Source organism: Podarcis filfolensis (genome assembly GCF_964270895.1).
Source record: "Podarcis filfolensis genome assembly, chromosome: 16".
Lineage (NCBI taxonomy): Eukaryota > Metazoa > Chordata > Lepidosauria > Squamata > Lacertidae > Podarcis > Podarcis filfolensis.
Genome location: NC_139620.1, coordinates 22,476,626 through 22,495,183, shown reverse-complemented (window position 1 = coordinate 22,495,183; position 18,558 = coordinate 22,476,626).

Genomic DNA, 18,558 nt, shown 5'->3' with positions numbered 1-18,558 from the left:
ATTTCCCCTTACTTTTTAGGAGGGGAGAAGTGAGTCTTATAGAGCGAAAAATACGGTAATTACGGGAACTTGGCAGATTCATTCATCCATAGTCTGACCTGGTATTAAATAGCTTCCTGTGAAACTGAAAATAGCCAGGGACAATCCAGGACCCTCCCCAAGTCCCTGCTCATTTTACTTGGACTTGTGAAGGAGGAGATCTCATCGGATCGTGACCCTTGAGCTGAACATCTTTGTCTTTCGCATCCTTAATAGAACCTGCCCTATAAAGATGGCTCCCTATCCTGCATCAGGTTGACCTCTGCATGGGATGAGCTCAAAACAACTCCCCCCCCCACAAGCCCTGGAAGAGCGCCATTTGAATTCCGCTAGCTTGGGCCCTCAGGACGTCTAAGAATTCAAAGCCGGTGCCAACTATTTCGCTGATTACGCTCAAGGGGGTATAGCTGGAGCAAGGATCAATGCAACCTCTTGATTGGAAGCAGCAGCCTTCTCAGTCCAAAATATGCAGCCGCAGGGAAAGCAGTGACATCATGGTCTACTTACGCTGCCACTTCTCTTTTGCAGAGCAAAAACCGCAGGAAAGGTTGCCTGGGCTTGAAACTGGCCTTGGGATAAGATGGAAAAAGTTCAATGCGTGTAGGCGTGCGTACAAGCACTGGGTGTGTCAACGCCGGATTTAGGGCGGTGTGGGTGGTTTCCCCCTCACAGGGTGCCAAGCTGGGGGGTGGCCCAAGCCAAGGAAGTGGGAGAGGGAGGAGGGCATGAAAATAAGCAATATTGGGCTTTATGTGTGGATTTTGTCCTTGATCAGGGCATCATGTGACCAAAATCCACCCCTGCTGGCGTCAACACAATGCACAGCTGCAGAAGTATTGAGACCCCATTAGGACCACAACAGCTGACACCAGCACCTCCCTCCATCATATTAAAAAAAGATTAAGACAAGAGATATCACCATATTTTTGTTTGTTGCTGTGAGACCATCCATTGCCCCAGTGGAATGTACAGGGTTTGACCTATGGTCAAAAACAGGGGTCAGCAAACTTTTTCAGCAGGGGGCCGGTCCACTGTCCCTCAGACCTTGTGGGGGGCTGGACTATATTTTGGAGAGAAAAAAATGAACAAATTCCTATGCCCCACAAATAACGCAGAGATGCAGTTTAAATAAAAGGACAAATTCTACTCATGTACAAACACCAGGCAGGCCCCACAAATAACCCAGGGATGCATTTTAAATAAAAGGATACATTCTACTCATGTAAAAACATGCTGATTCCCTGACTGTCCATGGGCCGCATTTAGAAGGCGATTGGGCAGGATCCGGCCCCCGGGCCTTAGTTTGCCTACCCATGGTCTAAAAGGTATGGAGGCTTGTTGCTCTAAAGAGCTTTTGATATAGATGTTGCTGGCTGCAGGTAGGATTTCAATAGCCCAGCAATGGAAAACCTTGACTGTATGGTATAAAGAATTCATGCATTTCAGGTATTGTGGGGGGAAATGACACATAAACCGTGTGTTTCCAGGGGGATGGATGATACAGAACCATTTTATGTCCTCTGGTGGGATTTTATTTCCTATGCTTTGGACTTAGAAGCTCAATATTCACCGACCATATCTACTTATTAAATATGGATGCCTTGATTTATATTGGTGAAATATACTCAGAGTCGCAAAGTGATTTCATGCTCTTTATTCAGCTCATAGTGGTGAGGAGGAATGAATGAAAGTCCCCTCAAAGTATCTGCTTTATATACATTATTTACACAATGGGCTGCACATGATTGGCTAATTCCGGAATTCTACTGTAAGCCAATCAGGTTGTGGATTCACTTCTATCTGGAGCATGATTGGGTGGTTCCTGCCAACCAATCATACTGCTGCATTGTTCTAGGACCAATCAGACTGCTGCATTCTGAATCCTATTGTTCTAGGACCAATCAGGCTGCTGCCTTTTGGATCCTATTGTTCCAGGACCAATCAGACTGCTGCAGTTTGGATCCTATTCAACTCAGTACATAACAATTGGTGTGCCACCATTTCTTTCTCTTATTGTTTTTTGTTTGTCTTCCTTGTACAGTTGTATCTCGGAAGTCGAACGGAATCCATTCCGGAAGTCCGTTCGACTTCCAAAACGTTTGGAAACCAAGGTGCGCGGTTGCATTAAGGTCCTGCTGGTGGGTTCCCCCTGGGCATCTGACTGGCCACCGTTTCATAAAGCTGTTTTAGGTTGCATTTTGTGTTTTCATGGTCTAGGTCTGTACACAATGCTAGTCTAAGCTCAGAGCAGACTCATTGGAAAAAAATGCACTGGCATGACTAACCCAGGTTTATTAACTTTGATGTCTAGTTCAGAGAAAAGGCTAGCGAGAGGTGATATGAAAGAAGTTTACGAAACGATGCAAGGCATGGGGAAAGGGGAAAGTTTTGCTCCATCTCTCATGACGCTAGAACTCGTGAGCATCAGATCAAGCAGGAAGTTGGGAGGCTCAGGTAAAAGAAAGTGCCTCTTCATGCAGCACATCAGGCTTCTTCAACCTCAGCCCTCCAGATGTTTTGAGACTACAATTCCCATCATCCCTGACCACTGGTCCTGCTAGCTAGGGTTCATGGGAGTTGTAGGCCAAAAACATCTGGAGGGCCGAGGTTGAGGAAGCCTGCAGTACATCGTTAACTATGGAACTCACTTCAGCAGGAGTGGAACTTTAGCACCTCTTTCTGCAGGGGGAAGAGGGGAGAATTTGATTGAATTGAGACCCTGCATGAGATAGATTTGACAGTGGATTAGACTCTTGCTTCCCCAGCGGGGGAAGGCTAGACTCCATTATTGAGTTACAAAGGAAGCAGATACATTCAACTTTCGTTTTCCTCTTCGGGGATTGCAAGGTAACTGCTGCTGTCTGAGCTTGCTATAACAGTACACAGTGTTTCTCTTAACCTCCTTGAATTGGATATAAGTGTCCAAATTAATTTTGGTGGGTACCTAAAAAGAATAAGAAGAGTAAAAAGAATAAGACTTTGAAAGGGGGGAGCTGCTGAGTTGTTGTTGCTGCTGCCTGTGCACAGGAGTGGAACTTTAGGTAAAGGGACCCCTGACCATTAGGTCCAGTCGTGACCGACTCTGGGGTTGCGGCACTCATCTCGCTTTATTGGCCGAGGGAGCCGGCGTACAGCTTCCGGGTCATGTGGCCAGCATGACTAAGCTGCTTCTGGCGAACCAGAGCAGTGCACGGAAATGCCGTTTACCTTCCCGCCGGAGCGGTACCTATTTATCTACTTGCACTTGGATGTGCTTTCAAACTGCTAGGTGGGCAGGAGCAGAGACCGAGCAACGGGAGCTCACCCCGTCGCGGGGATTTGAACTGCCGACCTTCTGATCGGCAAGTCCTAGGCTCTGTGGTTTAAACCACAGCGCCACCCGCATCCCATGGAACTTTAAAAAGGTAAAGGTACCCCTGCCCGTTCGGGCCAGTCTTGCCAGACTCTAGGGTTGTGCGCTCATCTCACTCTATAGGCCGGGAGCCAGCGCTGTCCGCAGACACTTCCGGGTCACGTGGCCAGCGTGACAAGCTGCATCTGGCGAGCCAGCGCAGCACACAGAACGCCGTTTACCTTCCCACTGGTAAGCGGTCCCTATTTATCTACTTGCACCCGGAGGTGCTTTCGAACTGCTAGGTTGGCAGGCGCTGGGACCGAACAACGGGAGCGCACCCCGCCGCGGGGATTCGAACCGCTGACCATGCGATCGGCAAGTCCTAGGTGCTGAGGTTTTACCCACAGCGCCACCCGCGTCCCTTAGCATGGAACTTTAGGATTAGACAAATTTGTGAAGGCTATTGATGGCTACTAGCCATGATGGCTGTGCTAATGCTTCTGAATAATGGCTGCTGGAAACCAAAGGAAGGGAGACAGCTATTGTGTTTGGGTCCCACTTGCTGCTTTCTGAGTGGCCACTGTGAGTACAGGATGCTGGGGCCATTGGCCTGATCCAGCGAGCTCTTCTTATGCTTGCAGCGCAAGAGAAGAGCGAAAGTGGCAAAGCACCTTGGCCCAGAAAATTTAAATCCCACTCTGTCTTCACTAGATGCCCTGCGGCAAGATTCCTCTCCACACCCAGGCTGGGTGGCAAAGGATAGGATTTATGAGGATCACGGGAAGTAGAAAGATGGCTTTTTGCCCTGCCAGCCATCAGCAATAGAGATTAAATGGAACTGGGGTGTGGTAGCACCTGGAGCTAAATCCTCTATGTGGGAGTAATTGAGATTAATTACCCACTTCCTTGATGTTGTTGTTAAGGATGTATGGAAAGAGTTTATGGCATTTCCGTCCACTGTTTCGCAGGAAAAGTTGGGAACTGGCTCCTGGGTACCATGTCATGATGTCACTCGACTGTGTATTGTGTATTTTATCATGTCTTGCATTTATACCCAACCTTTTTTCTCCAAGGAGCTCAAGGTTCTCCCCCACCTCATTTAATCCCCATAACACCCCTGTGAGGTAGGTTAGGCTGGGAGGGCTGTCATTGGCCCCCAAGGTCACCCAGTGAGCTTCATAGCCGAGTGGGGATTTGAACCGCAGTCTTGCAGGCTCTAGTCCAGTTCATCACGATGTTCAGTTGACGTCATCTTCTGGAAAATGTTGCAAGACAGCATCTGCACTAGAAATCTGTATTGATTGTACAGTGGAACTTCAACTTACATATGGCTCTACTTACATACGATTCCAGTTACAACCTTCAGTAGGTGCTTTGACTTATGAACTTTCCTCTAGATATGAACAGAGGCTGGGGCCTCTGCTGCTGGGGAGAGGGCCCCCATCCCCCCCCCGAAGCTGTGGAAGAGGTGCCGCCTGCAAGAGGCACAGCAGGGTGCATTGCAGCCCCAAACCCTGCCAAGGAACTAACCTGAGGAAGTCCAGAGAAGAACCTGGCCTGGCAAGAAGAAAAAATGACCCTGGCCGAAGTGAATTCGCTCTTTACTGACCCTTGCCCCACCCCCAGCTTGTAGCCAGGTAAGCCCACCCACCCACAGTGCCCGTAAGAAGAAAAAATGTTAAATTTTTTCATCTACAATACTGTCTTATTTATTTTATAGTACAGTACATTGATTATTGCCTTCATTTTATGGATCTATGGTAAAATCCGTGTTAAATTGCTGTTTTAGCGGGTGTTTTTCATGGTCTAGAACAGATCAATTCACTTTTCCATTACTTTCTATGGAACAGTGCGCCTCTACTTATGTACGTTTCTAGTTATGACCAGACCTCCAGAATGGATTATAGTTGTAAGCAGAGGTTCCACAGTATACCAGTTTGTTTGGCCTCCTCCCTCCCTCCACCCCCCCCTCCTGTAAATTCTATGATGCCTGCATTCACTCAGAGCATCAGCAGAAAACAAATATTGTGTAGATAGAACTCTCTTGCAGTTAAAGATTGGAGGGCTGGTTCATTAGGACCACAATTTCAGTTTGCCTTTCACCTGTTTGCCTTCTAACTTACAAACAGTACAGGTGTGTGTGTGGGGGGGTGTCCCTGCCCATCAGCTTCCTCCTCCTTAGACTCAGTGTTGCTCTTATAGAACTCAACAGGAAGGAGGATGGGGACCAAACTAGAATTAGTTGGCTCTGCCCGCTATTGGCTCTGGCGCCACCTACTGTTGGGCTCCCTCCTTTTCACCCCAATCGCATGAGCATCAGCCAACAACAGTGATTTTTTTTTTATGACTCAGAAGTAAGTCCCATTGAATTCATTGGGCTCACTCTCAACTTACCTGAGAGTCAGGATTGCAACATTGCTTGAGGAAACAAAATAGTTTTTATCAGTTTTTAAGAAGCATCCTTTGTTCTGTATATGTCGCCGCAGATACCACGTCTGTGTGCAACGTTAGGAGGCCCAATTCCATGTCTCCTATAAATTGTCTAGTTTGGCTCTCAGAAATCTGTTATTTTATTTTATAGTATATTTTTATTAAATATTTTTAGTTTACAAAAATATGTGTCTCAGAAATCTGTTATGAGGCTCCTATCTGTCCTTACAGAAGGACAGGAACTGGGCAGAGGAGGAATGGCGGAGACTGCCTCCCCAGCCTGACCTTTCCAGAGGAGAAGAAGACCACAGGGAAATCACAGCTCAGAGGCAGATAATGGGAGAGGGGGGAAAAGAAGCACCAGAGGAGGAAGAGTGGATGGACAAAGTGTCTTTAGAAAGCATTCCAGACCCCCCCTCTCCCAGAACCTGGTGGGCATTGAAAGTAGGAGAGCAAAGAGCTCAAAGACAGAGGGCACTTTTCAGCACCTGTAGCGATGACGCATGAGGAAGTAGCGATTGCGCATGAGGAAGTAGCGATGACGCATGAGCAACCTGCTGTGGGGGTTGGATCCTCTGACGCCTGACAAGTACAGTTCCCAATATCCCCTGGGAAGATAACTGTTAAACCACATTACACTTGTAGTGTGGTTATGAACATAGGAGAAGCTCTACTGGGCCAAAGGCCCATGTAATCCAGTATCCAGTCCGTCAGTAGCCAAGCAGATGTCTGTGGGAAGCCCACAAACAGAAGCTGGGTGCAACAGCAACGCTCCCATTCCAGCAACCACTATTTAGAAGCACATTGCCTCTGAAACTGGAGGTGGAACACAGCTATTGGTAACCATAATTTTATATACCTCTATCATCTAACAATCTCCTTTCCCTTCCTTCCCCACAACAAACACTCCGTGAGGTGAGTGGGGCTGAGAGACTTCAGAGAAGTGTGACTAGCCCAAGGTCACCCAGCAGCTGCATGTGGAGGAGCGGGGAAGCGAACCCAGTTCACCAGATTATGAGTCTACTGCTCTTAACCACTACACCACACTGCCACCTAGGAGGCTTCTGCTGCTTGAAGCAGTGTCCTCCCCACGTCTAATGATTGGGTCGGCTCTGATATAAGGGCCAAAGTGTCTAAATCTTCACTTACATCTGATTGTTCCAGCCCTCAGAACCCACTCCCCTGTCTCCAAGACAGCTTTATTGTCTTCCCCTGAAAAGTTTCCATTTGCATTGGCCAAAGAGATTCTCTCCTCCTCCCCATTTCCCTGAAGAGTTGTTTCACCCTCCTTGTTCAGCCCAAAGACCTTGCCTGTCTTCCCACGACTGTATGCTTTAACCTCTAGCGGCTTGCTCTTCTAGAGAGTCTCACTGCGGAACCGCCCAAGGTCTTGTTTCTCTTTTGGGACTGACGCCAAGCCAGTTCCTCCTCCTTCTCTATATCTCACCCAAATCCCTTCTCTTGCAGTCATTTCCGACAGGGATTTTTTGTTCTCAGAACACGTGGAGATGTCTGTCTGTGTTGTTGCATTGACATGTTTATGACTCCCAATATGTTCTGCAATTTCCCATTGTGGCACGAAGAAAGAGAAGAGGAAAGATGAAAAGAAAGGCAATTAAAAAAGAAAAGAAAAGAAAACGTTGGAAGGAAATGCTTTTTTGGTTTTGTTTTTGCCAGGTCATCGGGGCTGTGGTAGCTGTCTGACTGGAGGCTGAGAGACGCAAGAGTCAAGAAGGGACCTCTGTTGTGGCTCCCCAGTTTGATTTTGCTTTCCAGGAAGTAGGGTTTGTACGTGATGGGCGCCTGTACACAAAATGCCCCCTGCCCCACAGTGCTGAAGAGTTTTTATTACCTGGACTTTGGAGCACCACAGGGAACACTGCAGGAATAGGACTTGCCACCTTTCTCAGACTGGGGGGCTGAATTCTCTTTGGGACAATTTTCTCCAGGGACCACATTTCAGTGATGGGTGGGGCCAGAGGCAAAAGTGGGTGGAGCAACAGATGTAAATTTCACCTTTATACAGGAAGCTAGTTTCCCCCTCTCCGTTCTCTATCCAGGCAACCAAGAGGCCTTATCACAGTGCAAGGACACATGGAAAGAAAGAAAAAAAGCATTTCGCTCAGTTGGTAGAGTATGAGACTCTTAATCTCAGGGTCATGGGTCTGAGCCCCACATTGGGCAAAAGATTCCCACACTGCAGGAATAACAATCAATCAATCAATCAATCAATCAATTTATACCCCGCCCTCCCCAGCCAAGGGCGACTAACACCAAATATAAAAACAATTGATTGAAATACTGCTTAAAAAACAAGATTAAAATACAACATTGAAACATTAAAATGCAGCCTCATTTCAGTGGAAACTCAATAAAAAACTTTTCAGGGGATAAAAATGTCAAGTCTTCACCAAGGCTAACTATCCAGACTGGTCCTTGTCCCATCCAACACTACAATTCTATGATTTCCAGTCAGGCAGAAACACTCAAACTAGATTTTCACTGCTGGTTCTAAATGTGTACTGATGTAACTAACGTTTTAACAAGTATTTAACTTTTGTGCTTTACAGCGGAGTTTTTAGATGTCGGAAGCCGCCTTGAATCCCAACCTTAGAGGAAGGTAAAGGTAAAGGTACCCTTGCCCGTACGGGCCAGTCTTGACAGACTCTAGGGTTGTGCGCTCATCTCACTCTAGAGGCCGGGAGCCAGCGCTGTCCACAGACACTTCCGGGTCACGTGGCCAGCATGACGAAGCTGCTCTGGCGAACCGGCACCAGAGCAGCACACGGAACGCTGTTTACCTTCCCGCTATAAAGCGGTACCTATTTATCTACTTGCACTTAAGGGTGCTTTCGAACTGCTAGGTGGGCAGGAGCTGGGACCGAACGATGGGAGCTCACCCCGCCGCGGGGATTCGAACCACCGACCATGCGATCAGCAAGTCCTAGGCGTTGAGGTTTTACCCACAGAGCAAGGCAGGATATAAATACATAAACCAATAAGAATAAAGAAGATGTTGATGGACTCCCAGCAGTTCTGTTGGGTTTTCTGGCAGGGACTAATGGGCGCTGGAGCCCAGCAACAGCTGGAGGGCCATTGGTTCCCCCATTCCTGCCCTACATGGACCCCACTTTGGTGTTGAGACTCCATCACACCCAGTAAATATTTCTCTGACAGCAATGGCACTGTGCGCCCTCTGTCAACCCATTACCACCACCTTCATCTCTCCATCTATGATGTGGCACTTCAGTTCAGAGACTATTTGTCCTTACGATTCCAAGAAAACCTCAGCGGAAAGTTGAGAGAGGCAAAGTGTGAGCGATAAAAGGCACCAAGGCAGATTAGATGCTAGCCTTGATTGCCAGATTGTATCACCTCCCTGTTATCTGTCAAGAGACCTCAGCTTCCATTTTTTCCTCATAGTGTCTTTTCATAGAGTGTTTGGTCTCTCAGCAATCTTTTTATGGATATGGTCTTCCACGAGGCAGGCATCCATGGCATCCTTTCCCAAGCTGGTGCCCTCCAGTTGTTTTGGATTGCAACTCTCCCCACCTGGAATGGCCATAGGTTGCAAGGATTGATGGGAGCAAAGGCGTGCTGGCTGGAGGTGATGGGAACTGAAGTTCAATACATTGGTGTGGGCCAAGTTGGTAAAGATTGATCTGAGAAATAAATAGCTTTGCAAGCCTTGGGGTGCTTTCTTGGGGCTCTGTATGGTAGGTTTAGGGACGCGGGTGGTGCTGTGGGTTAAACCACAGAGCCTAAGACTTGCTGATCAAAAGGTTGGCGGTTTGAATCCCCATGACAGGGTGAGCTCCCATTGCTCGGTCCCTGCTCCTGCCAACCTAGCACTTCGAAAGCACATCAAAGTGCAAGTAGATAAATAGGTACTGCTCTGGCGGGAAGGTAAACGGCGTTTCTATGTGCTGCTCTGGTTCGCCAGAAGCGGCTTAGTCATGCTGGCCACATGACCCGGAAGCTGTATGCCTGCTCCCTCGGCCAATAAAGCAAGATGAGTGCCGCAACCCCAGAGTCGGTCATGACTGAACCTAATGGTCAGGGGTCCCTTTACCTTTTTATGGTAGGCTTATTTCCACACACACTTAGACAACCCTCTCTCTAAATAAGTGGTTAAATAATTAAGCAAACTACTAACATGACGAAATGGCTTCTAAGCACTTGACAGATTACAGTCGTACCTTGGAAGTCAAACGGAATCCGTTCCGGAAGTCCGTTCAACTTCCAAAACCAAAACACGACTTCTGATTGGCTGCAGGAAGCTCCTGCAGCCAATCAGAAGCCCCGGAAGCCCCGTCGGACATTCAGCTTCCAAAAATAGTTCGCAAACCGGAACAGTCACTTCCGGGTTTGCGGGCTTTCAGGAGCCAAAACGTTCAAGAACTAAGCTGTTCAAAAACCAAGGTACGACTATATAAAATCAATGATAAAATAGTCACTTATAATTAAAACATGCAGTAAAACAATTTCATCAAAATGTTAAAAAAAAAATCTGTCATACAATAAAACAGGCTTGTTTAAAAGGATCATTCAAACAGAAAAAGAGCAATTAAAACAATTAGATCAAGTGGTTCAGCTTCTGGGGAATGCTTGCCTAAACAGGTGCGCCTTCAAGAGCCAGAGGATTGCCAATACTGATGGGGCCTCTCATATTTCAGTTGGAAAAGCATTCCACAGCACTGGTCCCACTGGTGATAAAGCCCCTCACGAGCCAATGATCACAAGGGTGTGGCAAGCTAGCCAGATTCCATTTGCCGATCTTATTACCTTGACCGGGTAGTGAAGTGGAAGATGATTTTTATTGTAACCTGTTCCAGAGTTGTTCAGGGCTGTCTAAAAGGTAAAGGTAAAGGACCCATAACAGTTAAGTCCAGTCGGAGATGACTCTGGGGTTGCGATGCTCATCTCGCTTTACAGGCCAAGGGAGCCAGGATTCGTCTGCAGACAGTTTTTCCAGGTCATGTGGCTAGCACGACTAAGCCGCTTCTGGCACAATGGAACACCGAAACCAGAGCAGCGCACGGAAACGCCGTTTACCTTCCCACCACAATGGTACCTATTTATCTACTTGCACTGGCATGCTTTCAAACTGCTAAGTTGGCAGGAGCTGGGACCGAGCAACAGGAGCTCACCCCTTCACGGGGATTTGAACCGCCAACCTTCTGATCGGCAAGCCCAAGAGCCTTAGTGGTTTAGACCACAGCGCCACCCGCATCCTCAGGGCTTTCTAGCAGGACCTTAAAACTGGTTCAGCACCTAATAGGCAGCTGGCGCAGATCCCCTTAGAACTGGTGTGATATGTGCCCAACACAGAGCACCGCTTGCCACATGTGTTGCAGCATTCTTCACCAGCTGTAGCCTCTGGGCCAGCTGCGAGGGAAGGCGCACACACTGTGCATTACAGTAATCCAGAAAGTTGTGGATGGTGGGGCAGCACTGGTGCAGCTCTGCTGCTCTCCCTGCTTGCCAACACATATGAAGACGATTCTACCCAAGTCACACTTTCCGATTCAGTACAGGAATTGAAATACAGAGACCCTTTGAAAGTCTCCCTCCTCTGAATATTGCAAGGCAGTTCTCCAGCTGAGCAAAGTGTACAAAAATGCACACCCTAGGGTAACAATGTGTGCTCAAATCCATATTTTAATGAAAACAACGTTCAAAAATCCTTCTGTACAGGAACATTGCTTTGAAAAAAATGTGTGCAACATCTTGCATGTCAGCATATGCTTATTAGGAGAAACATGCACTTGAGTGTGGGCGGAGAGCTTTCATAAGGGCTTTTATTCAAAAGAATTTGAAAACCGATGTGGAAATGTGGAGGGCTGAATTTAAGATTAGAAAAACGAGAAGCCAGATTGGAGGGATTCATCCTACTTTACTTCTGGCCCTTCCTTGTTCTCCAGATTTGTTCCCCCTGAACAAAAGAGCTTCTCAAGAAAAAGAAATTTGCATCTTAAGCACACTGAGATCTTAATTAAACATGGAAAAATTCTCCTGATCCAAATTACAGAACTCTTCCAGGTAGCATTTTCAACTGTGAGAAGGTTCTTTTTTTATGCTGGCTGCTCTCCAGTGCTGCAAATCTCATGCACAACGTGCCTACATTTCCTATTCATAGAGAACCGAAACTGATAACAGTGTAGCATGATCAACGATTTGATCAGATTATGTTACTGAACTCAATGCAAGAGCATAATCTTATCATCGGCTCTTGCTGTTTTTCAGCCCCAATAACGTAATGTTCCACACTCCTCATGCCCCTGAGAGCTTAGCAATTCTAAAGTTTCCTTCTGAGCAAAGACGATTGTATACTAATGATGCTTTTGCAATACCTGTTTCTTTATAAATGCAAAGGTTGAGCAGGTTGGCAGTGAGCAGGCAAATGGTAGACACGGGCTTGCTGTGGTGCCCGGTCACTCCCGCTTTCCCTTGACCCGAGTGGAAAAACCGAAAAAAAGGAAGATGCAATTGAGCTTGACTTCCCTGTTACATCCAAATCCAGATTCGCTCAGTAAACCGTGGTTTGGCGTTATGTGCAAAAAAAGAGAGCATTGGTTATGTATTAAAACGATCAAGGGGATACAAAACAACTTCCTTACAAAGGAAGGTTGCAGTGCCCAGGACTTTTTAGTTTAGTGGAAAGGCGAGTAAGAGGTGATTTGACATAAGTTTTACAAACTATATTCATGGCATGGAGGGAGTGGATAGAGAAAAGCTTTTCTCCCTCTCTCAGAACACTAAAACATCCAGTTAAACTGAATACTGGAAGATAAAAGATGTAAGAAATGAAATAATAATAATAATAATAATAATAATAATAATAATAATAATTATTATTATTATTATTATTATTATTATTATTATTATTATTATTATTATTTATGCCCCACCCATCTGGCTGGGTTTCCACAGCCACTCTGGACGGCTTCCAACAAAATATTAAAAATACAATAAAACATCAAACATTAAAAACTTCCCTAAACAGGGCTGCCTTCAGATGTCTTCTGAAAGTCAGATAGTTGTTTATTTCCTTGACATCTGATGGGAGGGCGTTCCACAGGGTGGGCGCCACTGCCTAGAAGGCCCTCTGCAATGGAACTCGCTTCCACAAGAGGTATTGGTGGCCACCAACATAGATGGCTTTAAAACAGGATTAGACCAATTCACAGGGGAGAGGGCTATCAATGGCCACCAGCCACCATGGCTATGCTCTGCTTTCAGAGTTTGAGGCCGCAATGCTTCTGAGTACCAGTTGCTGGAAACATCAGGAGTGAAGAGGGCTCTTGTGTTCTGGTCCTCCTTCCAGGTTCCCTACAGAAGTCTGATTGGCCACTGTGGGAATAGGATGCTGGATTAGATGGGCCACTCACCTGGCCCTACAGGCTCTTCTGTTCTCGTGTACAATGTGATCGATATGTCTTTGCATTGGGAGCTGTGAATTTCTTCGCCTTTTTTTTTATACTCCCGCCACCCTCTTGCTGAGTTTTCACATCTGCTGTTTCAGTCACTCTTTGTGTCAGTCCAACACTGGTGTCACCAGAGGACACAAGATGTTCTGTGGCAATGTTTTGACAACCCCGTTCCCCTCACAGGGGCAGTTTAGGCTCCCACATGACACATCTGTATGACAGATGACTTTTGCTCCTGGATCAGAACTTTTGCACGCAACCAGAAAGAAAGGGAAACTCCCTGAGAGAGGGTCTCCCTGGGGATGGCAATGGGACTCTCACAGCCGCTGTTGTAACAGCTGTGGAGGAACCATCATGTATTCCATCATGTATTGTGAAGGTTCACGGATTCCCGCATGAACCTTGGCCATAGAGCTTGGTTGGGCCTCAGTTGTGGGAGCCCACTGATTCTAGCCTCTGGTACCTTATATTACAGCATGGGTGGGGGGAAATTTCAGACGCATGCAGAACCAGGACGGCAGGGACTTAATGAACAGAAACCTGTGAAATTGACGTGGTCCAAGATGTCCATTTTGAGACGTTACAAGGACATCCTTAAATTCATATCTGTGAAATGTTTGCCTCTATTTTTCAGCCCGAGGGCCACGTTCCATCAAGAACAACCTTCTAGGGGCCGCATCCCAGTGGTGGCTGTGGCCAGAGGCAAAAAGCGGCTGCAGCAACAGGCATGCCTCTTCCTGTTGCACAGTGTGCCACATTCCGTTCATGCAGCCATCAGAGGTTCCTATGTTACTATTTATTAATTTAATTTAATTAATTTAATTAGTCTTCATCACGAGATCTCAGGGCAGTTCACAGGACAAAATGGAAGGGGAAAGCACAAGTAAATAGTTAAAATGAAAACAGCAAAGCAATAACCTGTATAACACACCTATCAGTGGACATTGCTGTGTTGGGACAGGTGGTTCACTGCCCTACCAGCCTCAGTCTGCCATTAGCCAACCCGCCCCCCCTGCCTGCCATTCCAGAAGAGTTATCAGCTTACTCCTACTTAGCCTTGGTGTTAAGAACATAAGAAGAGCCTGCTGGATCAGTCCAATGGCCTATCTGGTGCAGCATCCTCTTCTCACAGTGGCCAACCAGATGCCCCAAAGCCCACACGCAAGACCTAAGCACAAGAGCGCTCTCCCCTCCCGTAGTTTCCAGCAACTGGTATTCAAAAGCAACTGTGGAGGCAGAACATAGGCATCATGGCTAGTAGCCCTCTGCTCCATTAAAGGAGGAGGATGGGGGCAAAACAAGAGTCAGTTGGCTCTGCCTGTCCTGGGCTCTAGTTTCACCTACTGTTGGGCTCCCCGCTTGAGTCGTCATCTGCAGGTCCTTGCAGGCTAAATTTCTGCAATGCACCTGAAGCGCGATGGGCTGGGGTTTTGCACTCTAATAGTTGTTGTTTAGTCGTTTAGTCGTGTCCGACTCTTCGTGACCCCATGGACCAGAGCACGCCAGGCCCTCCTGTTTTTCACTGCCTCCCACAGTTTGGTCAAACTCATGCTGGTAGCTTCGAGAACACTGTCCAACCATCTCATCCTCTGTTGTCCCCTTCTCCTTGTGCCCTTAATCTTTCCCAACATCAGGGTCTTTTCCAGGGAGTCTTCTCTTCTCATGAGGTGGCCAAAGTACTGGAGCCTCAGCTTCAGGATCTGTCCTTCCAGTGAGCACTCAGGGCTGATTTCCTTCAGAATGGATAGGTTGGATCTTCTTGCAGTCCATTGGACTCTCGAGAGTCTCCTCCAGCACCATAATTCAAAAGCATCAGTTCTTCGGCGATCAGCCTTCTTTATGGTCCAGCTCTCACTTCCATACATCACTACTGGGAAAACCATGGCTTTAACTATACGGACCTTTGTTGGCAAGGTGATGTCTCTGCTTTTTAAGATGCTGTCTAGGTTTGTCATCGCCTTTTTCCCAAGAAGCAGGGGTCTTTTAATTTCGTGACTGCTGTCACCATCTACAGTGATCATGGAGCCCAAGAAAGTAAAATCTCTCACTGCCTCCATTTCTTCCTCTTCTATTTGCCAGGAGGGCCGGCCTTATCATTAGGCAATAATGAGATGAGTGCTTCAGGCAGCAAGTGCTGGGTGAGGGGCTCTGGCTCCACCTACTGTTGGCCTCCCTACCTTCCACCCCGCCATTCTCAAGGAGCAACCATCTCCACTGCCAAGAGCTATTATCACAGCTCCAGGAGCCAACACAGCCAAGCAAACACTCTTAAGGCAAATATAGAGCCAGACAATGAGGGTCTGGCTTGGGAGTCCTGAGGGCCTGATAAACAGGCCTGGAGGGCCGCATTTGGCCCCTAGGCCTGAGTTCCCCCATCCTTGGAAGTCTGAGATTAAAGTTGCTCCAAAAAGTTCAGAAAATTCCATATCTACTTTTGCTTCCTTCAATGAACAACAAAATAAATTCAAAAATCATGAACTGAAACCCTGGTGAACTCCTGACCAGTGCCTCTGGCCTGATTGAGTTTGCTGGAAAAGGCGTTTTTGGTTTGCTGTGCTGCTCAGTGCATGCTGGTGTGAGGCAGTAAGAACTTGCATGGCCAGATGGAAAGAAGATAGAGAACTCTGGCTTGGTTGCGGAAACCCAGTTCTTGGAAAGCACGTGAGCATGGGGAAGGGATGTAGCTCAGCGGTAGAGCATATGCACTGTGTGCACAAGGTCCCAGGTTCAAATCCCCAACGTCATCTCCAGGTAGGACTGCCTGAACACCTGGACAGCAGCTGAGCTGGAATGGACCAGTGGTCCGATTTTGTGTAAGGCAGCGTCCTGTGTTGCTATGCACCAGTCTGCATCCTCTGAGAATTTCTGCCCTTGGATGGTGGAAGTGCATCTTGCTTGGCTGGATGGTTGTTGTTGTTTAGTCGTTTAGTTGTGTCCGACTTTTCATGACCCCATGGACCAGAGCACGCCAGGCACTCCTGTCTTCCACTGCCTCCCGCAGTTTGGTCAAACTCATGCTGGTAGCTTCGAGAACACTGTCCAGCTATCTTGTCCTCTGTTGTCCCCTTCTCCTTGTGCCCTCCATCTTTCCCAACATCAGGGTCTTTTCCAGGGAGTCTTCTCTTCTCATGAGGTGGCCAAAGTACTGGAGCCTCAGCTTCACAATCTGTCCTTCCAGTGAGCACTCAGGGCTGATTTCCTTAAGAATGGATACGTTGGATCTTCTTGCAGTCCATGGGACTCTCTTCTTGAATCTTCTTGCAGCCCATGGACTGCTTGGCTGGATGGAGAGGTGTGTTTCTGTCTGCGTGGTTCTGGTGCATGCATGTCTAAAATGTTGCCTGCTGTGCAACTTTTGCCCTCTGTCCCTCCCCATCACTGGTATGCAGCCCCCACATCAGGTAATGTGGCCATCAGGCTGAAAGAGTTTCTTCATCTCTGCCCTAAAATCTAATAACATCTAATTCCTTAAAAATCAGCACTGGCACACCACAGGGATGTGTGCTAAGTCCCTACCTGTATTCATTGTATACATATGATTGTGTATCATATGAAAATATCTGCATGGTGCCTAGGGAACAACTTGCTCCTTAATATCAGCAAGACAAAGGAGATGGTGTTGGACTTTCGGAGGAAGAGAGGAGAACTAGCCCCACTGTACATTGGGGAGGGCTGGGTGGAGAGAGTCTCTTCCTTTAAATTCCTAGGAGTTTATCTCAGTAAAGACCTTACTTGGAATATCAATACAACCCAGGTGGTTAAGAAAGCCCAACAGAGACTCCATCTCCTCAGAGTATTGCGGAAGAACAATGTCAATCAACATCTGATGATCTCCTTCTACCGGTCCACAATAGAAAGTGTCCTTTCATACTGCATCACGGTGTGGTATGCTGGTTTGACATCATCTGATAGGAAGTGCCTACAGAGGGTGGTGAATCCAGCACAAGATATTATGGGCTGTCCCATGAATCCACTGGATGAAATAGCGGAAGAACGTTGCCTCAGGAGAGTGAGGAAAATTATCAGGGATGATTCACACCCTGGTGGCACTTTCTTGATCTACTGCCCTCAGGCATAAGATATAGAAGTGTGATAAGTCGCACCAACAGGGTAAAGAACAGCTTCTATCCATGGGCTGTTAGGCTGCTGAATGAAAAGATAACAACAGGGCAACTGACTTTCGGGTTTGGTGTGTGTGTGTCAGTAAACAAGGGGAATTAAGACTAAGAGAGCTGAGTGGGGAGTGCTCATGTAATCTCACTGTATACAAGTTGTACAAGTGACAATAAAGTATTTCAATATTTCAATTTAAATAAAAGCTCTGAACGTCGGAGACGCTCAAACCCCGACTTTCTATCCATTTGGTTACACTAGAGGAGTAGAGGAGGCTTCATGGTTACCTAAGAAGCAAGCAGATGCCTTAAGCAAGCAAAGAATTGCAGGCTGCTCATCTGAGTGTAACTACACAGCCCAGAGTCCACAGACTTTCTTTTCTTTCTTAAACTCCGTTTAAAAGGGCAACCGAAAGAAGAGATTTGTCCTCCAGCTTCACCATCCCATGCCCTGCGGAGGCAGCAGGAACAGGCCTCTGATTCTCCTTGCCCCGAAAGGGCAGGGCCTCCATGCCTCAGAACCAAAAGGGAGAGCCTGGATTAAGTGTTTGGCTGCCGTGGGTCTGCGTGACACAGAACTCTGATGCCATCTCAGCAGGACAGTCAGTGACACATGGTGAGACCTTTTCTCTGCAGGGAAGTCTAAAAGGAGCCATCAATGCCGCATTTGTCCTCCTCGGCCATTGTCTGGGGGCTGCCAAAAGGACAAGCCGGCCTCGGCCGCCTTGCATCACCAACGGCCAAAGGTCATCCCTCGACACCCCTCGTGATTTCTTCCCCTCGGGGAGCCCAGGAAAGGCCTAAGCAACCTGATGGGGCATGTCGTTCCTCCCAGAGAGAAAAGGGATTTTGCATTCCCCAGAGAAGAAGGGCGATGATCAAACAGGATCTTAGCTCATCCGCTTTCTGTCCGCTTTCTGTCTCACTCCAGGGAGGTTTGGCAAGGCTCCTGCAAGCCTTTGGTGGGAGGATTTCATCACTCGGCATGCAAAATCACAATCGCCTTCTTGTGCACTGATACAACCCAGTTTCATTAGCTAGAGGAGGAGGAGGTCGTTGTCCTTTGGAAGACCTAGGTGGTCTGAGCTTAGCTAAATGATGGAATCTCGGGGCTGTCTGCGGCTTTTATCTGATCCTTTTGCCTGCCCTCCAGCCTTTCAAGCTTGCAAATCATCATATGGCTCTTCCCTTTGGCGCTGGGGGGATTTTCAGT